Consider the following 27,449-nt stretch of genomic DNA (forward strand, 5'->3'; position numbering starts at 1 on the left):
CTAAGAGACCCTAGAAGAAGGTGATGGGCCTCTTGGCGGTTTGTGCCAGCGATGCAGGGCCTGGTGGGGCTGCGGGAACTTGATCTTGAAGTCATGGAACTGCTTGACCGCCGGCCTGAAGATCACTTGCTGGCTCCAATCTCCTCCACCTTCATGATCTGGATGGATTGGATGCGGGCGCAGTGCCGGGCTTCCGTGTCTCGGTAGCACTGGGTGACAGCACCCACGGTGGTCAGGTCGCGATACGCTTGGTACATGTTGTGAGTGCCGCTGCTCAGGTCGTAGCGCATCCAGATGCTGAAATTCTTCACCCCTGGGGGGACTTCTCAACACCTGCCTGCAGTAGACAATACCCCCCCCCGCCCCGTTATTTCCTTGGCGAGTGTTCATCTGATCCATTTCCTAGGCATTGTGACTCTGCAGCAATTCATGAGGGGGAAATGGTTGCTTAATTGCCCAGAAGAATTTCCCAGAAATGCTTCAGTAGTGACAACTTGTCTTCCTTGGCCCTTGATCCATGAATAACAAAACAATTGAACATGAAAGTCAAGCTGAAAATATGACAATGCATTCTCGAGTCAAAATAAAGCACAGCATCGAAGTAATTGAGTAAATCACACATCTTCCCCTCAAAATACCCATCATTTTCATAGCTCACTTTCAAGCTCTCAAGTATAATTTAATTATTTTCTTTACTTCATCGTGGGTGAACACATTCAGTCAAAGGTAGTAAAATGCCAGACAATATCCCATTGGCTCTCCTTCTCTGTCTCCCACCCCAGCCATACAGACAACTTCCTGCCAAAAAGGAACCCTGGATTAAAGATCAGACTACTTGGGTCCACACAGTCCATCTGTCCCTAGCTACCACTTTGCTTATTGATAAGTTGCTCCATTTATTTGGATTTCACTTATAAAGTGAGGAAGGTGAGTTAGCCCAGAGTTCAACTGATTCTATGATTCTATAATTCTCTTTTGTTCTGTTAAATAAGAAGTTTCAAAGAGTAAGTTTCAGTGCAGCCTCCAGAATGTAGGTCTCCGTTTTAGAAACTAGGCTGTTGACATTTGATTTCCTTTGGCTGAGTCTAGCTAAAATTTATTTTTAAAATTTATTTTATTTTGAATTATTATATAGCCATGGTAGAACGTTCTAGAATCTGTCATCTTCTTTATATGCTCATAGAAAACTTCTCCCCTCCCCTGTATTCAGTTATCTGAACACTGCAAACCAAACAAACAAGTTTATGCTTATTTCTAAATTTTTTCCTCATTAAGTGATAATGGTTAACATGAGAACACTTTGCAAGTTTTAAAAAGTATTGTACAATATTCAGTTCTACTGACTGCTTTAGTATTCTGTGTTGTAGACTGAGCCAACTACTGCTTACATATGGCAAGAAAATGTGTTGTTTTCTTTTTTCTATTATGTTTTCAAACTAAACTTTCAGCCTCTTTTTCTCCAGGGTCTGGTCATACCATTTCCAGAAGTGTAAATTTACACTCTTCTTCCAGAAAAGTCCAGAATTGGTCTTTTGAAGATTTTCTTTCTTAGTGGCAGTCAGAAGGAATCAAGTTTATACATCTAGACTGAAATGATCAGGATATGAATGTGAAGAAACAAGAGGAAGTTAATTTTCAGAGTGCAGAGAAATGCCTAAATTTATTCTAGAATAAATTTTATTATTACCCAGGCATTATGTGACTTTTAATAAAGATGATGCCCACCAAATGAGCACATCACCTGTCATTTCTTTGTGATTTATGAGGAAGAAGTTGAGCTGCCTCATGATAAATGCATATTTAACCATAAGTGACAACAGTATTATCTCTCTTATTATGTACTAATGAGGTCACCTTTTAGATGATCCACAATCATGAGCGTCATTCCACATGTTAATGCAATATTGGCTTCTCAATGAAGAAAGTCAGACTGAGAAAGTTTTTCTGCATTTCCAAAAGGATAAAGTGATGATGATAGCACCAGCTATTTTAATAGAAATTGTTTTGAACACTGCAACTCAGTTTTCTCAGAAAGTAGTAGTTCCTGAGTTCCTAGCATGGTTTATACATATTTACAAATTTTTCAAGTTGTACATTATTCCTATTTTGTGGTTGCTGGGAGTAGTAGCAATGGAAGAAATGTTCACATTTTTTTCAGCATCTCACAGTCAGTAAATGATAAACCAGGATTTATATCCAGAACTGTCTGACTCCAATGCCTTTCAACATCTTGACTTGTACTATCCACTATGTGGTACCAGGCACATGTGGTTTTTGAGCACTTGAGATGTGTCTTTTTCAAATTGAGATTTTAAAGACTTAGTATGAAAGAAAAAGGGAAGTAGCTCATAAGTTATTGTTGCATGCTGAAATAATAATATTTGCATTAGATAAAAATATATAGTTAAAATAAATTTCATCTTGTATTAATGTGGATACTAAAAAATTTAAAGTGGCATAGTGACATTTATAGCTCATGTTATTTTTTTCTGGGCAGCATTGCTGCATACAACACTATCTTTTATAAAGATCAATAACATGGATTACATCCTCACCAGAAGTAGTATTTAAAAACAGTTGTTAAAGTTAGAAATTTATTTTTAATAGTATCAGTTAATAAAAAGTCTTTGCTGAGCTCAGGAAATGCAAATTAACTTAGTTAATCTAGTTATTACTTCTTAAATTAGGGCAAGGATCTAGAACGATTACTCATTAAAGTTTATTTCTAAATAATCTGATTCACATGGGTAAATTAAATATCACTAAAAGGGTGTTATCTCAATTCCTCCAGTACTTTCTTTTTTTAAAAAAATGAAAATGAAAATAGAAAAAAAAATGCTGGCTGATGGAGAAATTTTCCAAGAACAATGGGAGTTTCATGTCAATGAACCTGTGACAAATATGTTGTTGGGTTTAAGGACAATGTTTTTTAATTCTTCTTAAAATGAAAAACTTCAGTCCAAACTATAAGATCATTATTTATGACTGGTATAAAAATTAATCTAAAAAAAAAATCCCCATATTGGAAGCAATGTCATAGATATGCTTACCAACACTTCTCAATTTCCTACATGATCCTATAATTATAAAACGAAACAGCTCTCACAAGCTGTGCTTCTTGATCATACTTGTTGTCGTGTAATAAGTCCCATTTCTGCCAATTTGGGCAACTGCTTTCTCTGTGAGCTTGGGTTTCAAGCCTCAGAGTTGGGCTCACAGCTCACATACTGCATGGTGCCCCTGCTAACCCTCATCTATGTGTTCACTGGGAATTATGTTTTGAGGGTCTACTCTGTGCCTAATTTTGTTCTAGATGTTTTGGATGTATCAGTAAAAAATCATCTTCCCACCTCCCAATGTTGTAAAGGTTACATCGTAAGAACGCCTGGTCTGGATTCCAAAGTCCCAGAACCACTAGAAGAAGAATCAGAATTATAAGATAAATGTATTGAGATGTAATCAACTGAATTTGTATCTTTTCCACAGACACCAGAATACAACCTTCTATGTGTATTATCTGAGTTAAGTCTTTTTACATATACTATCTCATATAGTAATGGACATTAAATGATATGTACTGAGGAAAAGTCACAGAGATTTAAATTAAAAAAAAATTAAATTGACTTACATGTGACAAATTTATATAAGATATAAAGTTGCAACCAACATTTGATTCTTCAAGTAACAGACATGATGGCAAATCTTGTGTTCGTTGACAGGAAAGAGAAATGGAGAAACTGCAGGAGAGGAGCATCCTGTCCTGGAACAGTATACATGCACTTTAAACCTCCTCTCCATTAGTTCCATCTTAAATCTGATGTCATGTGTAACATGCACATCATTGCCTAGTGATCTGGAAAATTGAGGGAAAGACATTGTCCTTGCTGCATAGTAAATATCACTAGGCTACTGGTGCAATTGAATGAGCTACAGTCGGAAGCTCTGGCAAGATCCTGTCTTGGCACTAACTAGCAGTGTGACCTCCAAAGAATGTCTTGTGCTTTTTGAGCATCTGTGCTCTCACCTGTGAAATAAAGGTGTTGACACGATCGCTAACATTCTGCACTGCTAATCCTGTGCATAAGGGATTCACTGCAAATATTTCTTAAGTTTGATAACACAATATTTTTCAGTCTCACGCCCTACTTCAGTAAAATCCTATATCATAGAAACAAAGTTTTAAATTTTTTTTTAGAAAAACAGAACTGAGGAGAAAGAGTAGTTTTTCATTCAGGTTAGAGGAATTTAACTTTGGAAAGAATTCTCTTAGTCACATTTCACAAAACAGATAAATATGCACTTTGTTTTTCAGGGTTCCTTTTATTGACTTCATATAAAAGCCTAGGACAGACATTTGTTTCTATTTAATTTCATATATACATATATTATATATTTATATATTTTATATGTATATGTTCACACACATAGGCACATACACTTGGCTGGGAAAAATGTAAAGATGTGAAAATAACACTTTCCTGTTTTTCTTCGTTCTTTCTAAGTCTTTTATTCTTTGCGTGTATGATGGTAACTATGTACTAATTTCTTTTTTTTCTTTTTTTTTTTTTTGAGTTGGAGTCTCACTCTGTCACCCAGACTGGAGTGCAGTGGCCGCTCCCAGCCACCGCAGCCTCGACCTGCTGGGCTCTGGCGATCCTTCCGCCTCAGCCTTCCAAGTAGCCAGAATTACAGGCATGCGCCACCACGCCCGGCTGATTTTTTGATTTATTGTAGAGATGAGGTCTTGCTGCCCAGGCGGGTCTCGAACTCGCGGGCTCAGGCAATCCACTCACCTCAGCCTCCCAAAGGCGCGGGATTACAGGCTGAGCCACTGAGCCCGGCTCTGTACTAATTTCTTAGTGAAAAAGCCATCATGAAATTGAAGGGACATTCAGTTGCTTTTCTGAGATGTAATGCAGCCCCTAGAAAGTCACCTGTTAGAGGAGACAGTGATTCAATTGAACATTTGCCACCTTAATCTAGGATTTCATATTCATTTGATAAATCTTTAGGTCACTGTTATTGTCAGGTTACTTTACTAAATTTGCTTCACGGACTTGTATAGGTGCAATACATTGCTATATCTCTTAAGGAAAAGATTTTGTCCTTTTTTTACCATTCACTTGCTAAGTAGTCTTTGAAAAACAATTTTTCTATTATTTTATCTTAGTGCTTTGATTTGTTTGTGTTTGAATATTTACATATATTTAAAAAATCTGCATAGAATTTTAGTTGAAACAGAAATTAGAGCTACTTAAAACTCCTAACACAGCATCCTTGTCACTTTGGCTGCCTGCCAACAGTTACTGATATTTCGTCTGGCAGATGTAGATAGGACTATATGAATTGCCAGGTGGAACCCTTGCCAACCCACATAGGCTACCATGGTTAACAGTGACTGATGCTGGGGACGTTACTTAGCTTTGTTTAAAGTCATATTTATTTTCTCTTCTATTCATGAAAAACATATGATCTAAGGAGATCATTTGGAGAATACAAAAACTTATTGCCAAAATTGCTTTACAGAAGTTTAATGCAAAATAACATTACCAGCAGCATTATATAAAAAATACAACATTGGAATTTTCTTCTTTTAATTACCAATTTAATCAGGCTTTGTGTATTCAAATGTGTATACCTTTGACTACTTGAACTTAAATGTTATTTAATATGTTTTTTTTTCTTTTGAGAATTTCTCATGCTGCCTTTTCTAAATTTTCTTTTGGCAGGGATACTGATCAGGTAACATGAGTTCTTTAAGAGTTACTTTTATTTTTATTTATTTATTTATTTTTTTGAGTTGGAGTCTCACTCTGTCGCCCAGACTGGAGTGCAGTGGCCGCCCTGGCCACCACAGCCTCGACCTGCTGGGCTCCGGTGATCCTTCCGCCTCAGCCTTCCGAGTAGCCGGAATTATAGGCATGAGCTACCACGCCCGGCTGATTTTTTGATTTATTGTAGAGATGTCTCGCTGCCCAGGTGGGTCTCGAACCCGCGGGCTCAGGCAATCCACTCACCTCAGCCTCCCAAAGGCGCGGGATGACAGGCTGAGCCACCGAGCCCGGCTAAGAGTTACTTTTAATAGATAATGTTTAGAAGCTAGTAAGGAAAATCCCTTTTATTCTCATAGATCCCTACTTTTGTATTATACCGAAGCTCCCAGTTAGAGCAATACACCTGTAGAACAAGTGTATATTTAATGAACTTTGATGTGATTCTTTCTCTCCAATAGGAGAGCTACTCTAGGAGACTCATAGCCATAACATAGAAAGATTTGACAAAGAGAATGAAAAAGCCTTCTCTTCTTGAATAGAGATATGTGGAAAAGAAGAGAAAGACCAGTAAAGAATGAATACTAAGGGGTCTATCCCTCACTCCAAGCTCTCACTGATTCACCTTCCAGAAGAGAGATGCTTTAGTTCTTAGAAATATGCAAATTGGCAACACCTGTAGTTAGGCCAGAGATGTGCTCATGTTACAGGTGTAAGAAAAAGTTGTATGCCCCTTATTTTACCTACAAATATTCTGATCATCACAGGCCATTTTCCTTCTTATGCTCTCTACCATCTCTGTCTCCTGTGATCCTACAGCATCAGAGAGGTCGGGGATTTTCAATTTGTCTGACTCTTCAGGAGCCTCCTCAGTTTCCACTGTGGAGTGGTTGGCCTGTCCATTCCCTGGACTGGTGACTTTGGACTGATTGAATCCTCTTTAGCCATTTGAGCTTTATGTGTTGGCATCCTCACTGGAGTCCCTGATTCTGATCATTTGTCTCTGGTTTTGACATCCTTGGCGGCTGTGAACTCTTCATCCAGTTTCAGGTACCACTCTGCTCCCTCAGTAGGTACGTGGTCACTGCTGGGTCCCGTACTTGGCATACACAGGCTGGTGGGAACCAAGAACATTTCCTGAGAGTCTATCTGACTTTCAAACAATACCTAGTATCATGATGGAAACCACATAGAAGCATTCTGGAAGGTTGCCATTGCTGGGCCCCTATTAATGTATGCGGAAGGAAGCCATTCTCCAGATGATCTGCCCTATAAATTTTTGACGTTTTTAAACTCAATCCACCTTCCTTCTCTACTTGTGTCTTTTTTCTCTTTCCCACAATGCCTTAAGCCAGAAGAGATGTACATATTTTTCCTCTATAAAACATCCCCTTTATACTCCCTGCAACTTCAGTATTCATGATTGAGTATTTAGGTGAAGTGCCACTGATTATAAATGGGAATTGATAAAAATAAAAATCCCATCTCCATTACATAATGAAGGATTTTAAAAAATCCATCATGTTTATAACAAATGTTCTCTTAAAATTTCCTTTTTATTTCGTTCATCAATGTTTTTATAAGCCAAACTTTTAAAATTTTTTATAATTTCATGTAGTGAAATGGAAACAATTTTCCTTTATTTTTTGTAAAACTACATGTTGTATGTTTGGAAAAACTGTCTCAATTCAGAGGTCAGAAGAGTGTTAATATATATAATAAATAACATTTCAAAAATTACTCTTGATATTAACTTTTCAGTATATCTAGAACATATTTTGATATAGAGTATGAACTAAAAATCAAACATTATAATTTTCTAAATAATCACCTATTGCACCAATCATTTGATGAATAACCCTCTCATTCTCTAATAGTAGTTGATATATTCTTACATAAGCAAAATTATTATGACTGATAGGGCTACCTATTTTGTTTCATTAATCTGCTGATTTTTTTTACCCATATCAGAACGTTGTGATGTTTAAAATATTGTATCTTTATAATACTACTCGTCTTGGGAGTTCTGGTAAGATGGCGATGGCACAGGCGGGACTGTGAGATTCTCCAAAAGTGAGTTCCCATAAAGACTCTTACTTTCCTTCCCCTACCTCCCCCCCGCCCACCGCCACCCACACTGGTCTGACCTGGTAACCCTTGGTCCAACGTACGTCCAGCTACTGTGGCCCCTCTGCCACTGCCACTCCACCCCAGGCAGCCCTGGGCCCTGGCCATGTGGAGCTCCCAGCTCCCTCCCCAGCTACACTCTCTCACCTGGCCCCAAGCCACCCACCGCCACCTGTGGAGGCCCTCAGATACTGCCTTGTGGAGATCTGGGTTCCCTTGTTGGCTACACCACTGATCTGCCCAGCACTCAGCTGCTGCCAGCTCCCTCCCTGGCTGGGCGCCCAGCCCAGCCTCAGGCCATGGCAGCCCACTGGTGGAGGTCCTCCATGCCTGCCCCTCGGAACTACAGGCTCCATTCCCTCCTGGGGTGTGCCACCAGGCCCAAGGCCACTGCTGCCCATGTAGGCCCCCAGTGCCCATGTCTCTGGGCTCTGCGCTACTGCCCAGGCTGAAGCACCCAAAGTGCCAGTGCTCAACCCTCAGAGTTCTGGGTCCCCGCCCAGCCCCATCTCAAGTCACCATTGCCCAGGGAGGCTCTAAGTGCCCATCCCTCAGAGATACCAGCTCCATTCCTGGCTGAAGTGCCATGCACGGGGCCCAAAGCCACTGCCACCATCCACTACCCACCCTTTGGAGCTCCAGTCCCCACTCTGGCTAGATGCCCAGCAGTCTTGGACTCCACTTCCCCCAACCTGCACCTTACCACAGTAGGACCAGAGAACAGATGGAGCCCTGTGACCAGGCAGAGACCTACAATGACTCACCCATCCAGCTCTGCCTAACCTCCAACTTGGGAACTAAGACCCCATGGTTGTGTAAGGAAAGAGTATATCTTAAGGTGGTTCTGAACAGCTAGTCTCGGCTCTTGGCTCTGGACCAGGGAATTCCAGGCTCCCTCCTCCACCCCAAGCCACTGGTAGCACACCAAATGCAGCGCCCAACTATATCACTGATTCCCAGAGCCTGAAGCCAGACACACACCACCATAGCCTGTCATAGTGGATCATCCATGGACCAGACGAGTGAAGAGAAAGGATGGGTGGAGAGAAAGGATCAGTGAAAGAGGAGCGGCCCACCACAGCCATTTTCCAGGAAGAGATTTGCATTGCCCTGCCCATCTACGAGCAGTCTCCACCTTGGTTTCTAAGGTAACCTCACCAAACAGGAGACAGAAAACCCTCCCCTACGCTTAATCAGACATGGACAATTCAGTCCTGTGGCAGACCTCTCAGGCAGCAAGCCAAAGGAACCAATGCAAGCTATGAGTATACCTATCTCCCTGCAATGAGAACAAAGGGAAGAGGCTAGAGATCAGAGCTGAAGAGACTTTAGACACTCAGGAAAGACTCCAGAGCTAGTCTGGTTTCTTGTTTTAATTTTTGATTTTATTGTCTTAACTGCTTTGTTCACTTTTGTTCGCTCTTTGAGTTAGACTACTTGTTTGTGTTGGGGAAAAACACATCAAAAGGCATGATTTTATTGGACTGTCTTTGTGTGATTACCAGTATACTTTAGGGAATCTTGTTTGCTTGCTTGGTTTTTACCCTTTTCATTCATTAGTTGGTATGAATGTATGTTTTCCCTCTTACTCTTCTCTCTCTCCAATTTCTTCTTGACCTCCCCTTCTTCCATTATTTTATTCCTTTATCTTACCTCCTTTGGTTCCAGGGAACAAATCTAAACCCCACTGCAGAGACAGATTGTAAGGCAATGGGAAGTGGGTTCCAGTGTGCCCATACCCTGTTGGTGGATACTGGGATCTGCAGATAGATTCTGAATCACAGCTTCCCCCTCAATTAAATCTCAAAACTGCAAAAAGTACAGCCCCAACCCACAGTCCGGTCTCAAAAGTGAACAAAGTCAGAGGATGCTCATAAGAAAGAACAGAAGATTGAACAAAAAGAAGTAAAAGCAACCCCACTTTCCTGAAAAAACAGAACTGAAGAAGGGGAGGGAAAGGGGGAGAGAAAAATCTACACAAATGAAGAAAAACCAAAAGAAGAATATGGGTCTCTCACAGACCCCTGAGAGATAAGACACTGAGAAAACTGACTTCGGAATGCAAATAATGAAGAGCCCCCAGCATGACTAGTCTCAAACTACAAACCCAGATATCAAGACATTAATGGAGGGGTTAAAAAGAATTGAGGAGAGACAAGAGGAAACTAGGAAGGAGTTGATAACTGAGATAACAGTAGTAAAGAATACTGTGAATGATAAATAACAAACAGATAAGCATGGAAAGCAGAATTAGCCAAGCAGAAGAAAGAATCTCAGAATCTGAGGACCAAAATATAGAACTAATCCAAACAGTCAAAAACATACAAAAGAAGCTTAAAAAAACAGAACAAAACCTTCAAGAGATGAACGATTACTTCAAGAGACTGAAGTTAAGAGTAATTGGACTTCCTAAGGCAGAAAGAGAGACAGAGACTACCCTGGAAAAAACATTCTATGAGATTATTTGAGAAAATTTTCCTCATCTCATCAGTGATGTGAAAATTCAACCACAAGAGATGCAGATAACCCCTAAAGCAAAGTAGGTATAAAAGAAAAATTCTGAAAGGCAGCAAGAGAAAAAGGACTGGTTACCTATCATGGAAAACCAATTAGAATAGCAGCAGATTTATCTACAGAAACCCTTTGGGCTAGTAGAGCTTGGAGCCCTAACTTCAAAGTTCTAAAGATACACAATTTCAACCAAGAATAACCTATTCAGCCAAGCTAAGCTTCATCAGTGAGGGAGAATTAAAATCTTTCCCAGATATCCAATCCCTAAGAACTTACGCTGCCACCAGACCACCTCTACAAGAAACACTTAAGGAAGTATTACACAGAAGAGAAGGAAAAAAGAACAACAGTGTTCTTCACAAGAGTACAAGAAAAAGGGTAAAACACACATGAACCAACCCCAAAACCAAAAGAAAGACAACAAACAAAGAGGAACAACAACAACAACTCTATAAGAACCTTATGATAGGGATCAACTCTCACATTTCAATTATTAGCCTGAATGTGAATGGACTAAATGCACCACTGAAAAGACATAGAATGGCAAAATGAATAAAATATCATCAGGCAACAATATATTGCCTTCAAGAGACTCATCTCACTAGAAAGGACACTCACAGACTCAAAGTAAGAGGGTGGGAAATAAATTTTCAGGCAAATGGAACACAACAGAAAGAAAGAGTCACAATCTTAATCTTGAACAAAATATCCTTTAAGCTATCAAAAATTAAAAAAGATACAGAAGGCCACTACATAATGATAAAAGGTTCAATCCATCAACAAGAAATATCTATTGTAAATATATATGCATGCAACATAGGAGTGCCAAATTTCATAAAGCAGCTTCTAGGTAAACTCAAATAAGATATTGACTCTAATTCTATCATAGCGGGACATTAATACCGTACTCACAACCCGAAAAGATCATCAGGACAAAAAATCAGCAACGAGATCTGGAACCTCAATGTGACTCTTGACCAAATAGACTCAATTGATAACTACAGAACACTCCACCAACGACCACAGAATATACGTTCTACTCATCACTGCATGGAACGTACTCTAAGATCAACCACATACTTGGCCATAAATCAAGCATAAACAAATTTCAAAAGATCAAAATTTTGCCATGCACCTTCTCGGACCATAGTGGAATAAAAATAAACATCAACACCAACAAGGTTCCCCCCCACACCCACAAAGACATGGACACTAAATAGCATGATGCTAAACAACTCCTGGGTCAATGATGAAATCAAAACAGAGATTAAAAGATACCTGGAAAGAAATGAAAATGAAGAAACATCTTACCAAAATCTCTGGGATGCCATGAAAGCTGTAGTAGGAGGGGAATTCATATCTCTACAAACACACATGAATAAAATGGAAGGATCACAAGTTAACAGCCTAATATGTCACCTAAGGAAGTTGGAAAAGCAAGACTACCAAAACCCTAACTTCAGCAGAAGAATCCAGATCACTAAAATAAAAACCCAAATCCAGGACATAGAAGACAAAAAGATAATACCAAAACACAATGAAACAAAAAACTGATTCTTTGAAAAGATAAACAAGATCGATGGTCCCCTAGCTAGACTGACCAAGAAAAAATGAGAAAAAGCCTAAATAAACACAATCAGAAACACAAAAGATAAAGTCACATCTGACACTGAAGAAATACAAAAGATCATTAGAGTCTACTATGTACACTTGTATGGGAACAAACTTGAAAACCTTAAGGAAATGGAGAACTTTCTGATGTCACACAACCTGCTTAGATTGAAACAAGAAGAAATTGAGACCCTAAATAGACCAATAACAATCAAGGAAATTGACTATGTAATAAGAAAACTACCTACAAAAAAAAGCCCTGGACCAGATGACTTTCCAGCAGAATTCCATAAGACATTTAAGGAGAAGCTGATACCAATTCTACTGAAAGTACTCCAGGTGATTGAGAAAGATGGAACTCTCCCCAAGTCATTTTATGAAGCTAACATCACATTGATACCCAAGCCAGGTAAAGACCCAGCAAAGAAAGAGAACTACAGACCAATATCTTTGATGAACATAGATGCTAAAATTCTCAAAAAGATACTATCAAACTGGATTCAACAACACATCTCAAAAATCATCCATCATGATCAAGTGGCTTCATCCCTGGGATGCACATCTGGTTCAACATTTTCAAGACCATATATGTAATTAAATACATCACAGACATCAAAGCAAAAGCCACATAATTATATCATTAGATACATAAAAACTTTTGATAAAATCCAGCACCCCTCCTTGAAAAAAACCCCTCGAACATCTAGGCATACATGGAACAACCTCAAAATAGTAAAAGCCATCTATGAGAAACCCACAGCCACCATACTCCTAAACAGACAGAAATTGTAACCCATTCCCCTGAAAACTGGAACAAGACAAGGGTGCCCACTCTCACCCCTCCTGTTCTATATAGTATTGGAACTCCTGGCTAGAGCAATCAGAAAACAGAAGATGATCAGGGGTATACAAATAGGAAAAGAGGACGTCAAGTTCTCTCTCTTTGCAGATGATATGATTGTGTACCTTGAAAACCCAAGAGAATTTGTCAAAAGCCTCCTTGCACTGATAAAGGACTTTGGCAAATTCTCAGGGTATAAAATAAATGTGCAAAAGAAAATCACATTTCGTTACACCAATAATAAACAAACAGAAACACAAATAAAAAGAACAATCCCATTCACAATAACCATAAAAAAATGTAATAATTTGGCATCTTCCTAACCAGAGATGTGAAAGACTTTTACAATGAAAACTACAAAACACTGCTCAAAAAAATCAAAGATGACACAAACAAGTGGAAAAATATCCCATGCTTATGGATTGGAAGAATCTACATTGTGAAGATGTCCACTTTACCTAAGGCAATCTACAAATTTAAGGCAATACCCATCAACATTCTTCTCAGATCTAGAAAAAACTATACAGGAATTCATATGGAAACACAAACAACTCAGAATAGCCAGAACAATTCTCACAAAAAACAAAGCAGGATGTATCACAATACCAGACTTTAAACTTTACTATAAAGCTACAATAATCAAAACAGCTTGGTATTGATACAAGAACAGGCATATAGACCAATGGAATAGAATTGAGTTTCCAGAAGCAAAACTTCAATTTCTCAACCAACTCATCTTCAACAAAGCCTCCACCACCCACCACTGGGGAGAGGAAAACCTATTTAGTAAATGGTGCTGGATAAACTGGCTGACCACATGCAGGAGATTCAAACAAGACCCCTATCTATTCTGATACATAAAAATTAACTCTAAATGGATCAGATACCTAAATGCAAAACCTCAAACCATAAGAACTTTAGAAAATGCAGGACATACCCTTATGGAAGTTGAAACTGGCATCCAATTCCTGAGCAAAACCTGAAACGCATAGGCCACAAGAGATAAGTTAGATAAGTGGAACCTCATTAAACTGACAAGCTTCTGCAAAGCCAAAGAAACCATCAAGACAGCAGGGAGACAGCCCACAGACTGGGAAAAAGTATTTGCCAACTTCATGCCTGACAAAGGCCTAATATCTAGGATCTACAAGGAACCCAAACATGCTGAAAAGAAAAATAACAAACAACCCCATTACAAGGAGGGCAAAAGATATGAACAGACACTTCTCAAAAGAAGACATACGTTGGCCAACAGATACATGAATAAATGTTCAACCTCTCTAGTCATCAAGGAGATGCAAATTAAAACTACACTGAGATACCACCTAACTCCTGTCAAAATGACCATTATCAATAACTCAAAAAATAACAGATGCTGGAGAGGATGTAGTGAAAAGGGAACACTTCTACATTATTGGTGGGAGTGTAAACTAGTGCAGCCTCTGTGGAAATCAGTGTGGCGATTCTTAAAAGTTCTAAAAATCGACCTTCCATATGACCCCACAATCCCCCTACTGGGAATATACCCTGAAGAACTCAAATCACTGTATAAAAAAGATACCTGCACACGTATGTTTATCGCTGCATTGTTCACAATAGCAAGATCATGGAACCAACCATGTTGTCCATCAAAGAGGACTGGATGAAAAAAACGTGCTACATATCCACAGTGGAATATTACACAGCCATAAAAAAGAACAAAATCATGAATTTCACAGCAACCTAGGTGGAATTAGAATTTATAATACTGAGTGATCTCTCACAGAAACGAAGATCTGAATATCACATGTTCTCACTCATAAGTGGACCTTGAACAACTATCGTAATACTGCAAGAAAAGAATTGACAGTGATGGGAAACTATGCAGGGGCAAGGAGGGAAAGGGAGGTGGGATTAACGGTAATCAGTATCTTTCTGTGGATGGGGGGTGCACCTCATCAAAAAGGGTACCTGCACAATGCATATTTGTATACCTAACCCTTAACTGTACCCCACAATTTTAAAATAAAAAATATGTTAAAAAATTTTAGTCTTTTTTTAGCCTTTCTGGTTTATTTATTATTTCAAATGAATCTTCAGTTAAAAATCTAGGTAAAGCTAGTTGAGATTTGATTAGAATTACATTAAGCCAAGATATTAACTTGGCAGAAATGTATTGCTTTAAAATTATTTTCCCATCAAGAAACAAAATGTGTCTCTCTCTATGTGTATTCCATAAGGTTTTAGTTTTTGTTTATGAGTGCCTTATAGTTCTTGTAATGACCAATTTTAAATAATTTGTATTTTTATCAAGACTTTGTTATGACTACCTGATTTTAATTGAGTAGAGCTAACATAAAGATGTGAGTATTTTAAACATTCTTAATTGCTTTTGTCTTTGAACTCACCTATTCAACTGTTTTTATTAAGTTCTATTTTAACTTCCAAGTTGAAAATCATGCCATTTGCTCATAATTAGGTTTTTTCTTATGTCCAACATGTAAACCTCTTATTTTTATTCTTGCTTTATTTTCACATGTTTTATTTAAAACTTTATAACATTACAGATGGGGTTAAAACCAGAATTCTTGTCTTATTTCTTGGTTTTTTTTTTGAGTTGGAGTCTCACTCTGTCGCCCAGACTGGAGTGCGGTGGCCTCTCCCGGCCACCACAGCCTCGAAGTGGGGTGTGCAAGTTTTCTCTAGCTGCTATAACAATTTGCCACCAAATGAATAACTTAAAACAAAAATCTATCATCTTACATTTTTTGGAAGCCAGAAGTTCAAGATCAAGGTGTTCATAGGGCAACACTTCCTCTGGAGGTTCTAGTGTAGTTCTTTGCCTCTTCCAGATTATGGTGGTTGTATTTATTGACTTGCAACTACATCACTCCAGTCTCTGCCTTCCTGGCTACACTACCTTCTCCACTTCTATGTTATCTACCTTGCCTTTTCTTATAAGAACACTTAGTAATGGCATTTAAGTCCCAGTTAGAAAATTCTGGGTAATCTCATCTCAAAATTCTTAAGCACATCTGTTACCATATAAGGTGATATTCTCTATTTCTGTGGATAAGAATATAGTTGTATCATTCTGGGAACCACCATTTAACCAACTACATGGGTAGAAATGAGTCAATTACACAAATCTGATATGTCCTTTTCCTAGTTGCAGAAAAGAACAGAACTCCCATGTTTTGGACTGCTTGGACTGCCATAACAAAATCCCACAGGTTGGATGACTCAAACAAAAGAATTTTATTTCTTACAGTTCTGTGGGCTAGAAGTTCAAGATTATGATGCTGTCAAGGAAGTAGGTTTTGTTCTGAGGTCTCTTCTCATGGCTTGTAGGCAATAATCTTCTCATCATGTGCTCACCTCACATGAACTCGTGTGCTCAAGGAGAGAGAGAGATCTTTTTCTTCTTTTCATAAAAATACCAATCCCATCAAATTGGCACACCAATTATGATCTCATTTAACCTGAATTACCTCATACAGGCCTCACCATAAATTATAATCACGTTACAAATCAGAGTTCCAAAATGTAAATTTTGGAAGAATATGATTCAGTCCATACCATCTCATACTTTTTGTGAGTCAACTGTGGTCTCTCTTTAGTAAATATTGCTTTAGCAAATAAGAGAAAGCTGCAATTTAATGTAGTAGTGGGGTACATTTGGTCATGTTGCTTTAAGAATAATCCTTATATAAACTAGTAAAGCTGTCCATTTTCTTGATAATCTGAAGTCAATCAACTTTATTAAGTGATAAGGAGACAGGGTATACATTTACCTGATATGGTTATAATATGAAATATATATATGGAAATTGAGAAATTAATGAAAATTCTACCAATATTCCGGGCAGCATATGCTCATTTTATTGGAAAAATGTACCCTGTCTTCTGGAAAACTTCAAAGATCCAAAGCTGATTCTGTTTAGAAGACCATTGAAGTGTTTACAAAATGTCATGGAGTATCATAAATTGACTGGTAGATACTTGTTCCTCTGTACAAAATATAAATACAATTTTAAAACGCTTAAATTGGTACTTGAATCAAAATTGCAGTATCATCTTAGTTTCTGTGTGGTTTAAATTGACTTAGAATTTTTTTTCTTTTAGTTTATTTTGTTAAATTCTGCCTCTTGTTGATTTACTCCTGAAATTAACTTGGTTCTCATATACTCATTTGTTATTGAGGAATATAATTTGATCATTTACAAATAGATTCAAAAATTTTTTGTTGTATTTCTCTTTTTCATGTTATTTTCTTCTAGTTTTTGTTGTCAAGTTCATTTTTAGTTACACAAATACTAAATGAACTTATTATCTTGTAAAAATCTAAAGTGTACAGTTCAGTCCAAACTCTTGAACCACCTACTCTGATTTTGGTTCTGTCTCCCTTTCTCAAAGGTACTTGTAATATTTCATTTTCAAAATTTGTGCTTTTCTATGATTCACCTAGAAAATGAAGTGGGTATGCTTCTCTATTCATTGTTTATACTCAGCTAGCACTCATGCATAAAGTGAGCAATTTCCGTATGCACAGATAAATTTTACATCATGATTCTAATGTCTAGCACAACATATACAACAAACTTAATTTTACCATTGTCCTTGGTGTTGAAATTATATATATATTCTCTTAGATACTAACTTTTAAAAAAAGTCAAATTGTGACTGCCATGTGTTGGTACCGAGACTCTTAAAGGGCAAATAGTTGTAATAACCCTCTAAATAACATAAGTAAGGAAATGAAAGCTTGTTAAATAAAGTCATTAAGGCAAATATCCACTCGAAGCAGACATAGTAAGCCCTATAATAACTTTGCTAAATGTTATCTCTAAAGGAAGTTGCATTCATTGTGCTTAATTTACCTCAAATGCTTTTAAGAATAAACTCCCTTGTATTGAGTTTATGGGATGTGGAAGGTAAATAGTCCTTAGAGAGCATATTGCAAGTTGTTATACGAGACACATATGATTTTAAACTAAACCTTCAGCATCTGTTTAAGCTTCTGATTACAAATGATGAAACTGACAATAATTCACACTTACCTCATAAAAAGGAAAGGTGGTGATTAAGAAGGATGTGTGATCTTTATTCAATGCAAAGTACATCTGCTGTACTTTTTCTTTTTTTACCTGGTTATTTGCAAAAAATTTTCTCACTATAAAAGAAAAGGAGTTCTTATGCCCTGCGACATCTAACTCACAGTCCATGCTTCCCTTGCTTTTATACTAAACTTGATTTTTTCACCCTAAACCAGAAAAATGAATCCTTATCTATTTGTTTGTTTATTTGTTTGTTTGTTTATTGAGTCAGGGTCTCATTCTGTCATCCAGGCTGGAGTGCAGTGACATGATCATGGCTTGAAACTCCTGAGCTCAAGTTATTCTTCTGCCTCAGCCTTATTAGTAGTTGGGACTACAGGTGCATGCTGCCACATTCAGCTATTTTTAAATTTTTTTTGTAGAGATAAGGTATTGCTCTGTTACCCAGCCAGTCTCAAAACCCAGAGCTCAACCAATCCTCCCACCTCAGCCTCCCAAAGTGCTGAGATGACAGGCATAAGCCACCACTCCCAACCAAAATACTCTAATTTAAAGAGTATTCACATAGTTTAACTACCATTCACTTTGTTTAAAAATTTAGTACCTGTCATAACCCATATTTGGATTATAAGAGAAACTTCAATCTCTTGAGGAATGATACCAAAGCTATTCTAAAAAGCCAGTGCTATCACCATATGATTTTTCCAAGTTCATGGTTTTACATTTAGAACAATTCCAATAATAACTGTGAGGTGCAACCTTTGTTCTACCTTGAAATAATCTGGGAAGTTCAAAAATATTAAGGCATGGGCATCATCCTGAAGATCTGATATAATTTTTCCTGGTTGCAGTCTAGATATCAGGTCTTTTTAAGGTTGTTAAGTTTGAAAATCACATGTATAACAACTCTGGCTGACTTCATTTGTTTTGTTCATCTGAGATGTCTGAATATTTTAATCATTCAACTAATATGCTTCCTATCTTTATCCCACTGTGTTTATTTTCCCTTTTTCTTCAGACTCACCTAGATCTTCTTAGTTATACATCTTGTGACATCAGATAATTTCTTTATTTGCTGATTTTTTTTTACACTAGTCCTAGTTACCCGAGTAATAAATATATCAAGCTTATTGATTGTACAAGCATTTGCTATTTACAAATGGTCTGGTAGAACCAAATTGCACTAGGATGCCAATCTCAGTTTTAGCTAGGATTTTGATTTGCAAGATCTATAATACTGCAGATTCTAGATGAATGCAACCAGAAACTTGATTAAGAAGAAAGCATACACTAGTTTGCAAAGATTTCAATTGGCTGCAAAGGAAGCCAAAGCAAGGAAAGAACACTGACTCACTGACAAGTTGGTTTAAATAAATAACTTACAAGTTGGTTCATTGCATTTTCTGAAAATAACTTTGTTATGAACCATCTCTTTGTGCCTTGATAAATGTGCAAAAGTCCGGTGATACAGAATATAAACTCATATGTTATTTCTGTCATTTATTCATTGAACAGATATCTATTGCTTATCTTACATACATAAGGCTCATTTATGTCCACTTACTGGTCATGCAAAAATATGGTATGTTTTAGGGACTCAAAAAGGATCATGAAATGTGTGTGTGTGTGTGTGTGTGTGTGTGTGTGTGTGTTTATGTGTCCACAAGCATATGGGTAAGTCTAGCAAGGATTCTAAAGTTAGATAAAAGATATCTAGCAGAATATGTATAGCAGAAGATGTTGGGAGTAGGAATAGATAAGTGTAGAAGTTTTAAAGAAGCTTATGTATACGGCTGGGCTCGGTGGTTCAGCCTGTAAAATCCCAGCACTTTGGGAGGTCAAGACGAGTGGATCGCCCTAGTCCATGGATTCGAGACCAGCCCAGGCAACTTAGCGAGACTTCGACTCTACATTTAATCAAAAATTAGTTGAGCATGGTAGCACACGCCTGTAGTTCTGGCAACTTGGAAGGCTGAAGTGGAATGATCGCTGGAGCCCAGCAGGTAGATGCTGGGGTGGCTGTGAGTATGCCACTGCACTCCAGCCTGGGAGACAGAGTGAGACTTCAACTTAAAAAAAAAAGATGCCTATGCAATATTGTATTCTACTATATTCATAGATTTCTAAAAAATACTTGAATAGATTCAGCAAAATCTTTATGTCATTGATAGATTATGATAAGTATTAAGAGACCAAGAAATACAGCTATAATGCTAAGTTATATTCATTCATTTAGCGGGATACAAACAATAGAATATGAAGTAGAAATAAAGTGTGTCCATTTGAGATATTCAGGGAAGATTCCAGCAAGATTGTATTGCAAACTCACCTCATTTACTTTGGCTAATCAGTGAAGTTTGGTTTATTGGGTAAATATCTAGTATCATTTTGTGACTAGTGATATGAAGGGCTGATAACTACCTTCTCTCTCTACCCCATACCAGGTGGCAGATTATGATGAAAGCAAATCTTAGACTTTATTCTGTTGAATGTGTGTACATTTATTGACAAATAGACACAAAGCAATAAAATAGCTTGTTCTTGGAGCTTAGAACAGTCCCCTGTGTTGCAAGCAATTTTTACTCTGAAGGTTGACACAAATTTCCTGATAATAGAACTAATCAGACAGGCTCGGTGGTTCAGCCTGTAATCCCGCGCCTTTGGAAGGCTGAGGTGAATGGATTGCCTGAGCCCACAGGTTCGAGACCCACCTGGGCAGCGAGACCTCATCTCTACAATAAATCAAAAAATTAGCCGGGTGTGGTAGCGCATGCCTGTAATTCCGGCTACTTGGAAGGCTGAGGCGGAAGGATCGCCGGAGCCCAGCAGCACTCCAGTCTGGGCGACCGAGTGAGACTCCCACTCAAAAAAAAAAAAAAAAAAAAATAGAACTAACCAGACTTCAAAAAGTATAGGGACATAAGACTAACTGGGCTCTGGAACTTAAGTGCTGATATTATTAACTTAGTCTATGAATGTGCTAATTTTAAAAAATTTGATACTACAATTACACAAGTGTTGTGATCTTTAGAAATTCTCCTCTCTTACCACCTATCTTGAGAGGCATTTATTTCACAAAAACAAAGAAACAATTATATTATCCTTTATGCTGATTTATAAGTTCTTTGGTATAGATTCATATAACAATATATGAAGTAATAAATACATACCTGTAGAGTGTCAATTGTTTATTAGGGCACTTCAAAATGCCAACTAACTATCCATATAGATTAAAAACAACCTGGACAAATGCCTGCACCCCACTTTTTTTTCCTTTTTTAATTTTTATTTTGAAATTGTGGGGTATAATTCAGGGTTAGGTATACAAATGTTCATTGTGCAGTTACCCTTATTGATGAGGTGTGCATCCCTCTCCCCAGGCAGATATCTACTACTGTCAATCCCAGCTACCTACTCCCCACTCCTCTCCCCACAGTTTCCTGCTACTTTCAATCCCTTTCCTACAGTGATACGGTAGTTGTTCAGGGTCCACTATGAGTGAGAACATGTGATACTCAGATCTTTGTTTCTGTGAGAGATCACTCAGGATTATAAACTCTAATTCCATCCAGGTTGCTGCAAAGTTCATGATTTTGTTCTTATTAATGACTGCGTAATATTCCACTGTGTATATGCACCACATTTTAAAAATCCATTTCTCTTTTGATGGGCAGCACGGTTGGTTCCATGTTCTTGCTATTGTGAACAATGCCATGATAAACATACGTGTGCCATGATAAACATACTTTTTAATAGAGTGACCTGAGTTCTTCCAGGTATATTTCTAGTAGGGGGATTGTGGGGTCACATATAAGGCTGATTTTTAGAACTTTCATGAACGCCGCATTGTTTTCCACAGAGGTTGTACTAGTTTACCCTCCCACCAACAGTGTAGAAGTGTTCCCTTTTCGCCACATCCTCTCCAGCATCTGTTTTTTTTTTGAGTTATTGATGATGGCCATTTTGACTGGAGTTAGGTGTTATCTCAGTGTAGTTTTAATTTGCATCTCCTTGATGGCTAGTGAGACTGAACATTTTTTCATGTGTCTGTTGGCTGCTCGTATGTCTTCTTTTGAGAAGTGTCTATTCATATCTTTAGCACACTTTGTAACGGGGCTGTTTGTTTTTTTCTTTTCAGCATGTTTGAGTTCCTTGTAGATCCTGGATATTAGGCCTTTGTCAGACATGGAGTTGGCAAATACTTTTTCCCATTAGGAGGTATCACACTCCCAGACTTTAAACTATACTATAAAGCTACCATAATCAAAACAGCCTGGTATTGTTACAAGAACAGGCATACAGACCAATGGAATAGAATTGAGATACCATAAGCAAAACCTCAATTTCTCAACCAACTCATCTTTGACAAAGCCTCCATCACCCACTACTGGGGAGAGGAGAACCTATTCAGTAAATGGTGCTGGGAAAACTGGCTGACCACACGCAGAAGATTGAAACAGGACCCCTACCTATCCCCATATACAAAAATTAACTCAAAATGGATCACAGATCTAAATGTAAAACCTCAAACTGTAAGAACCTTAGAAAATGCAGGAGACTGTCTTATGGAAGTTGGAACTGGCAACCAATTCCTGATCAAAACCCGAAGTGCCCAGGCCATAAGAGATAAGATAGACAAGTGGGACCTCATTAAACTGACAAGGTTCTGCAAGGCCAAAGAAACCATCAAGAGATCAGGGAGACTGTACCCCATTTTTATGAAAAGTATATTATAATACACGTGATAAAGCAAATGAATATATAAATCAAGACTTGAAGAGAAACTTGGAGCTTGCCAGTTACATCAAGGCAGTGAGATCATGCTGTGTAGGATAAATGGCATGCTGAAGACTAGAGCAGAAGAGTGTGGTGCAAGTGGTTGGGTATATCTGAGACCAGGATAAATGTGTAGGAGTGAATGAGTAAGCAGTATTATGGCAGGATAGCCAGTGTAGTTTAGAAAGAGATAGATGAGCTTCTTGTCGACAGGTCTACATTAAAATAGGGTAATCATTCAGATACCTTTCTTATTGGTACACAACCTACACTCGACTGACCAGGCATACCAGATCTGACTACTTTGAGTGCTGGAATATGTATCTACCAGTATAGTAAATCATGGAAATAATAGAGAGTTACCCAAGTACAGATAAGATGTTCTTTTAAAAAAGTGCCCAAATTTAGTTAGGTAATAGCTTTCATTGTTTAGAAGGTCCCTGTAACCTTAGAAGAATGAGAGATGGTATTAAAAATTCATGACCAGATACATGCAGCCCACCCTTTTAGCTCATGATTTGCTTAATCATCATTGAGAAATTATATAAATCTTCTTGTCCAAAGGCAAGCATGTGTTCTTTCTCTTAAGGCACCCACACTTTCCCTTAGTAGGGCTTCATATTAACAAATCAACAACATACTGTAAGATAATGTCTGATTCTAAATGTAAATCTTTTAAGTCATGAGCCAAAGCATGTCTGAACAGGTGGGGACTGTCCCAGAAGCCCTGGAGAAGGACTACCCAGGTAAAGCTGCTTAGTCTGAGCCTGTCCAGGAGCACTGTTCATTCATGCAAATAAAAAACTGGGATTCCAGAGCCAATGGAATACAGAAAAATGCATCTTTTAAGTCTAAGATTGCAAGCAGAACTTTCAGGTATCAGAGTCAAAAGACTATATGGCTTTGGGACTATGGTTTGTATTCATATTACTGTTTTACTAACTGCTCCTAACCCTTGGACTAGATGATAGGAGCCATCTGACTTCTGAACAGGAAGTATGGTTGTATTACAAGGAGGCTGACAAGGAATCAACAAGCTATGCTATAAAAACTTGTCAATTAGAGGTTGTAAACCTCAGCTTGCCTCAGGTGGTATGGGGTATTGTCGTCCATGAGGATAGGCTACATTCTCCTTCAATCTGAAAAGCACAGGGAGGGCAGTTTTGCCATTCCAGGTACTTCCTAGCCCATATTTGACTATTTTCTTGAGCCCAGATTTCCTCAGGAATAGGCTTCGACTGAGGTTGTAAGTATAAAAATAAGCCCTCTCTTCCTCATCAGGATGCAGAGGATACCAGCCTTGAATAAGCTCATCCTATAACAGGATAGGACATTCAGGGATAACTAAAAACTGATGAGACACCATGGTATTTCCAATTCTACAATTTAAAGGACAAGTGAAACATATAATTCTTGGAATGCTATCAACTCCCACTAGAGAGCAAGGGTCAGAAGAAAGAAGTACAGCATGGGTAGTCAGGGCTGAATAAGATCTCCCCGTTGTTGCAGGAGTTTTGAACTCCTCTGTCAGCTTAAACCAGTGACCTTGGGTTCTTGCCCCATGACCAAAAAGATCAAGGAACACGGACACCAAAAGGATGAGTGAAAGGAGTTTATTAAGCAACAAAGCTCTCTAGACAACGAGAGAAGGCCCCAAGTGGGTTATCTGGTGTTAGGAGTTTTTTGTGGTTTCTATCTTATCTTTTCTGAGTGTTTCTCTCATTTACCTCGCATCCGAGCCTTAACTTCTGAGACCCAATTTTTATTATGCATAGGGATCCCTGACCAAAGTTACTTTATCTTGAATATTACCCATAAGTACCACAGAAAAGCCCACTGGGGGGGGGGAGGGTAAAACCGCAATGTAAATGCTATGTTAATGATATTATCATAAGTCAAGGTCAAGTCAAGACATATAGTTAAGCTACTGAGCCTGCATTTAAGCAGCAAAAAGTCCCTTTTAGCAGTACATCCTGGGTTGACAGAATGTTCTTAACCACACTAATCACATTTTCAGCCAACAATTATATAGTGGGGGTGCTGCAAGAGGCGGTCCTGCAGGTGTTATGTCTCCTCGAGACCCTTCTTCTCTGTCTGCCTTACCAGCTTCTGACTATCTCCTCTCTCACTGTGTCAGTTCAATTTGTTTGCATCCCAGCCATCTTAGTATTTACATGGATTCCTGTGGGGGTGATGATAAACTTGGTGCTGGAACATTGTAAAGTTCCCCAAACCTCCTCAGTCAGTGGCCATCTCTGAGCTACGTGTTCCTCCCTCCCTCCAGAAGAGGGTGCGCTCATTCTTCCAATGCCCTTGTTGTCTACATGGTGGACAAGGTCCTGGAGCTAGTGTCCGCTAGCGGCAATTACACTTCAAGCATCCAGGTTGATCATATTCATAACAGCAAATACCATCCCCCTCAGCAAGTTTGTTCTTACCAGATTCCTGCTGAGTGGCTGAAGGTTTGCCACTAATGGCGACTGCCATAGGTTTGCCTGGCTTTTGTCCCACTGCCACTCATGCTGGTCTCTTTCTTTTTTCCCCTCAATGTCTCTATTGTTAAAAACCTTAAAAGTTTCCTGTAACAATGGAAAGTTTGGTGTTTGTGGTCTTAAGTCGAATTTCTGGAGCTTTCTTTGGATGTTGGGAGCTGATTGGCTGATAAAATGAGTACTTAGTTGAGGGAAACTGCCAGGGGAAGGGGGCGGGAAGTGGAATTGACTGTAGTGGGAATCTGCCTGGGGAAGGGGGGATACACCTCATCAACAAGGGTACCTGCATAATGAACATTCGAATACCTAACCCTGAATTGTATCCCACATCTTTAAAATAATAATAAGTACTTAGAAAGATATGTCTCTCTGGTGAATTAGGGTCTAAGTTAGTATACTGTTTTTATAGCTTCAATTAACCTTTCCTAGAAGAGAGAAGGATTTTCATCTGGGCCCTGCATGAATTCCTTATTTATCATAATTAACAGGCTTGGTGATACATTTCTTATGCCTTCCTTAATGCACATAAGCATATAGTCCCTCTTTGCTGAGTCAGCCTTTCCCCTCTGATAATCTCATTTGGGATCAGTGGTGGGAAATACTACTATTCTAGCCGCGTATCTGTTTGTTTGTAGTTTAGCCATAGTGTCAGCATGTGCTTGTACAGCTTTTAAAATGCACTCCTTTTCCTCTGGGGTGCAACAGCTAGCAAGGATAACATTAACATCACCGCAGGCTAATTCAAAGGGAAGGGTTAAAGCCTGAAATTCCTTTAAAAACGGAGAGAGATCCTCTTTTTTTTTAACTTTCATTTTCTTTATTTTATTTTTAAATTGTGGGGTACAATTCAGGATTAGGTATACAAATATTCTTTGTGCAGGTACCCTTGTTGATGAAGTGTGCCCCACCCAGGAAGATCTCCACTACTGTCAATCCCACCTCCCCACTCCCTCCCTGCCCCCACAGTTTCCCTCTATTGTCAATCCTTTTGTTATAGTATTATGGTAGTTGTTCAAGGTCCACTATGAGTGAGAACATGTGATACTCAGATCTTTGTTTCTCTGAAAGATCACTCAGCATTATAAACTCTAATTCTATTCAGGTTGCTGCAAAGTTCATGATTTTGTTCTTCTTTATGGCTGCGTAATATTCCATTGTGTATATGTACCACATTTTAAAAATCCAGTCCTCTTTTGATGAGCAGCAAAGTTGGTTCCACGTTCTTACTAGTGTGAACAATGCTGCAATAAACATGTGTTTGCAGGTATCTTCTTTATAGAGTGATCTGAGTTCTTCCGGGTATATTTCCAGTAGGGGGATTGCAGGTTCATATGGAAGGTCGAATTTTAGAACTTTTAGGAATCTCCACACTGATTTCCACAGAGGCTGTATTAGTTTACACTCCCACCAACAGTGTAGAAGTGTTCCCTTTTCACCACATCCTCTCCAACATCTGTTATTTTTTGTTATTGATGATGGCCATTCTGACTGGAGTTAGGTGGTATCTCAGTGTAGTTTTAATTTGCATCTCCTTGATGGCTAGTGAAGCTGAACATTTTTTCATGTATCTGTTGGCTGCTTGTATGTCTTCTTTTGAGAAGTGTCTTTTCATATCTTTTGCCCAGGTTGTAATAGGGCTGTTTATTTTTTTCTTTTCAGCATGTTTGAGTTCCTTGTAGATACTTGATGTTAGGCCTTTGTCAGACATGGAGTTGGCAAATATTTTTTGCCAGTCTGTGGGCTGTCTCCCTGCTCTCTTGATGGTTTCTTTGGCTTTGCAGAATCTTGCCAGTTTAATGAGGTCCCATTTGTCTATCTTATCTCTTATGGCATGGGCACTTCAGAAAAAAAGGAGAGAGATCCTCTGAGAAGTTTCCTACTTTCTGCTGGCATTGTGCCAGATCTGCCATGAAGAAAGGGACATATACCCCATAATCCCTGCTTCTCCATTTGCTATATCCCATAATGGATACATTTGTTTAGGAGAGTGGAACTGTGTTCAATTAGATCTCATCCAGGCAAAGAATTATTCATGGGCAAAAAGCAGAAAAGGACAATCGAGAGTTTTTAGTTCATGGTTGGAAGTCCCAAGGCACTCACAGAAAGTCCTATGTAGGGGACCATTAAATTTGCCATTGAATTTAATGGGAATTGGGTGGTTCCCGCAGGGCTGGGTTCCTCTGGAAGCAATGGGTAAATGGGCATATAAGGTGGATAGGGTGTCAGCCCGGGAATCAGTAGGGGGCCCTTGAGGTTGAGCTCCTTCCTCTTCCCCTCTGCCCAT

The 27,449-nt window shown here is 38.6% G+C and overlaps 1 pseudogene; it reads right to left on the minus strand.

Moving 5' to 3' along the window:
• On the minus strand, positions 1 to 27,449 carry LOC103263132 (annotated as a pseudogene).

The sequence above is a fragment of the Carlito syrichta genome, unplaced genomic scaffold (genome assembly GCF_000164805.1).
Source record: "Carlito syrichta isolate Samal-C Ts95f unplaced genomic scaffold, Tarsius_syrichta-2.0.1 Scaffold304734, whole genome shotgun sequence".
Taxonomy (NCBI): domain Eukaryota; kingdom Metazoa; phylum Chordata; class Mammalia; order Primates; family Tarsiidae; genus Carlito; species Carlito syrichta.